Raw genomic sequence first — 4,147 nt, forward strand, 5'->3', positions numbered from 1 at the left:
ACAGCTTGGTCGCATCCATGCCCTGTCCCATTATCCGTCACTCATCACCCTCGGCACAGCAGCCTGGGTGTGGCGAGACCACCTGCAGAGAGCACTGATGCCAGAGATCGCTCTAGGCAAGGGCTGCAGCCAAGGGCCGGAGAGGTTTCACTTTGCTTTGTTTTTATAATTAGAGAGGGAACCAAATGAAGAGACAAATGTCTGGCACAGAGCAGTACAAAGAGGATCCCGGGGCCCCAACAGCCAAGAATCCAGACCCACCCATGGCCCTCTTGCCCCATTCAGGCAGCTAAGCCCAGACTTGCTGGATGCCTTGGGGAAAAGATGTGATGAAAGTGGAGGAGAAAAATGTTCTTTCCCTGACGTTTGAGTTTCAAAAGCCTATATGCCTTTAGACAAATAGAATAAATCTGATGTTTAAAGATGGAAGTGGGTGCATGATAAGTAAGATCATCAACCCCCCAGCCCAGGCAGATGGAATGTCACAGGTTGAGGGAGGGGACAGGGGCAGAGGGGAAGGCCTGCAGTAGATACTAATGGTCTCCATGGGGGCCTTGACCTTGGGTTGGAGGCAAGACTCCCAGCCGGTGACCAGAGCACCCAGTGCCACTTCCTGGGAAGAGTTCGGGGGAGGAAATGACACTCAAAGAAAGGACTGTGGCCACGGGCAGCTTCCTAGAGTAGGGGGCTGAGAAATGATGCTGGGCCCCCCAGCACTGAAAGAGGCCTGGACCCAGAGCACTGAAGAGCGCGTGTCCCCCCACTGCAGCCCTGAGGAAAGATGGAACACGGGCCCTCGATAATATGAGGTCCTCGGTAATTCCCCCAGAAATTAGAGATGACACTGAACAAAAAGGCAAGCACTCCAAGTTGCTTGAGATGACATTTCTGCCACCTAACAAAACAGAGGCTCAGAACAAAACTATACTGTATAAAAAAATAAAAGTTTTTATCCTATCTCTATGAGAAGATGGATGTTAGCTGAACCTCTTGCAATAATTTTACAATATATGTAAATTAAATCATCATGCTGTATATTTAACTCATACAGTGACATATGTCAATTATTCTTATTAAACTGGAAAAAAATGCAAAATAATACAGGATGAAAAATGAAGTCCAATTTTTTTCCAATTGGGGATCCCCTAAACACCCTCTTCCTCCCGTCCACCCCCAGTTTGGAGACTAAGGCTGGCCTGCCACATCCTATTTTGAAGGCATATTGTTCTCACAGACTGCAGACATCATCATTCTCAGCAACATTTGCTGGTTTTGTATCTTCATGAAGGTCCCTGGGGAGTGGTCTACACAACAACAGGTTTCTTGTCACTTTGGGGAGCCCAGTGACTCAGAACCCCCTGTGGTCTGGGAAGGCCTGCTGACATCTTGCAGTAGAGAGACGCGGCTTCCTCCAGAATGCCCTTTGCACCTCCTTGCCTCCCAACTCACTTCACTTATATTCAGTTTGGAATTTCAATCCTAGACAGTAAATGTTCGATGCTGGGGATATCAATTAAGAGCCTAGAGTCCACGAGTCTCAGCTTGTTCTCCAGGGCTTGCAGTTACCTGGCCTCCACCGACTGCTCCAGCTTCATGGATTGACTGGCCCCCATCTTGGACTAGACACTCTGATGGCAATATTGCAGACAAAAGGCTCTCAGGCATGCTCTCCCGCATGTCTCTGCCCCCATCTTTCCTCCCCTGTTGGCCAACATCCTTCTATCTATCCCTTGGCAAGCAGCTCCTGAAATTTCAAACCAAGCCCAAATACCACCTCCTTTGTGAAGTTTCCCCAGGTAAAGCTAGCCACGCCCTTTTGTGGTGACCTCACTGTGCCTGCTCCAGATGGCTACCAGGGATGGCTCCATCCTGCACCATCATAGTGAACTTGTCAGTTTTCAAGCAGTTTCCTTCCATTCCAAGGCTTTTAGAAGGAGATAGAGAGAAGGAAAGAGCAAGGAGGGGAGTGGGGAGAGAGAGATAAACAGGCCAACAAAGAGGGTTGCTTACTATTGTGCAGTGTTTGTGTGTTTATGAAAATACCCCAGCTCCCCTATCATCACCAAGATTTCATAAAAGCAAGGCAATATTCATACCAAAGGCAATTGGAAGGTCATGACCTCAGATTCAAGGACAGTGCTTCAAAGAAAGGAGTCTTGACAACTTCTACATTTATATACACATGTTGTCTTTATATTTCTTATTTGTACTTAGGCCCCAGGGTGGGGACCAACTTTTGACATCTTCTAGAGTGTGAGCCCTACCAGGGTGCCTAGCAACCTGTGAGCTCATAGCTCCAGCTGCTGCAGTTTCCCTGGCAACCAGAACCCTAGGGACGTCCTCCAGATGTTGCCTGAGACATCCTGCCCCCTTGCCTCAGTTCCAGTTGATGAGTGCAGCTGACTGGAAGCTGAGAATAACATCAGGAGATGCCTGGTGTTTTGTACTGAATTCCATTTAATCAGGGATTTTCTCAACTGATAAATGCCACTTGGATTGGGAGCCTCAGTCTGAGAATGGCTCCAGGGCAGGACTGTTGGATCTGATATGGCTTCCCCAGCCCCAACAACAGGAGCCCTGAAGTGGTCTCCTGAACTCTGCTCAATAGCCAGGGAAGGCAGTATGGGAATCATTGTCTGAAATCTATAGTTTACTGTCAGCCAAGGTCCCCAAATACTTTGGCCATCTGATGTGAAGAACTGACTCATTGGAAAAGAACCTGATAATGGGAAAGATTAAAGGCAGGAAGAGAAGGGGACAGATGATGACATGGTTGGATGGCATCACTGACTCAATGGACATGAGTTTGAGTAAACTCTGGGAGTTGGTGATGAACAGGGAAGCCTGGTGTGCTGCAGTCCATGGGGTCGCAAAAGTCGGACATGACTGAGCAACTGAACTGACTGCAGGTTCCCAACTTAGAGTCCCAACACCTATGCTCCTTTTCCTAGTCTCTTCCCACGATTTCATACAGCTGTTGAAGTCCCTCTCTTATAACAATTACTTGGTTGAAATATTTTGTAAAATCCCTTATTGTTCTGAAATGTATATATAAGTGGCCTATATGTATTACATATATTAAAATAATGGCACTTTATAGTAAAATAAAACAATAAGCTTTCAAACAGGTAAATTATCTGGCCAAACTATGCTAGTAGAATGAATGAAACGGATGCTTGTGCCTGTGTGTGCAGTAGAAGAACAGAGCTAGGGAAATCATGCTCCCTGACTTCATGCTATACTATAAAGCCACAGGAATCAAAACATCATGGTTCTGGCACAAAGCCATCAACCAATGGAACAGGGTAGAGAGCCCAGAAATAAACCCAGCCACTTATGATTAATTAATCTACAACAAAGGAGGCAAGAATATACAACGGAGAAAAGACAGTCTCTTCAATAAGTGGTGCTGGGAAAACAGGACAGCTGCATGGAAAAGAATGAAATTGCAACATTCTCTAACACCATCTACAAAAATGAACTCAAAATAAAGACCTAAATGTAAGACTGGATACTATAAAACTCCTAGAAGAAAACATAGGCAGAACACTCTGACATAAATTGCAGCAATATTCTTTTGGATCCATCTCTTGAAAGTAAAGGAAATAAATGCAAAAATAAACAAATGGGACCTAATTAAACTCAAAAGCTTTTATACAACAAAGGAAACCATCAACAGGACAAAAAGACAACCTACTGAATGGGAGAAGATATTTGCAAATGATATGATTGATAAGGGATTAATATCCAATGTATATTAACAGTTTATACAACTAAACATTAAAAAAAAAAAAAACAGCCTGATTAAAAAATGGGCAAGAGACCTGAATAGACGTTTTTCCAAAGAGGAAATGCAGATGGCCTACAGGTTCATGAAAAGATACTCAATATTACTAGTCAGGGGAATGCAAATCAAAACCGTAAGGAGAAATCATCACACACCTGTCAGAATGACTATCATCAAAGAGCGCAAACAGCAAACGCTGGTCAGGCTGAGGGAGAAAGTGAACCCTCACACGTGGCTGGTGGGAATGCACATTGGTGCAGCCACTGTGGAAAACATAAGGAGGTTTCTCAAAAAACTAAAAACAGAACTACTATATGACCCAGCAGTTCCACTCCTGGCTACATATTCAAAAGAAATGAA

General features: G+C 44.8%; 1 long non-coding RNA gene across 1 annotated transcript; it reads right to left on the minus strand.

Moving 5' to 3' along the window:
* Positions 1-1,017: 1,017 nt before the first annotated feature.
* Positions 1,018-1,768, minus strand: LOC133230139 (uncharacterized). Its single transcript, XR_009730758.1, has 2 exons — positions 1,567-1,768; positions 1,018-1,304 (listed from the first exon to the last, which is right to left on the minus strand). It is a non-coding gene; the product is annotated as an uncharacterized LOC133230139 (long non-coding RNA).
* Between the last annotated feature and the right edge of the window lie 2,379 nt (positions 1,769-4,147).

Source organism: Bos javanicus, chromosome 18 (assembly GCF_032452875.1).
Source record: "Bos javanicus breed banteng chromosome 18, ARS-OSU_banteng_1.0, whole genome shotgun sequence".
In the NCBI taxonomy this organism is placed as follows: Eukaryota; Metazoa; Chordata; class Mammalia; order Artiodactyla; family Bovidae; genus Bos; species Bos javanicus.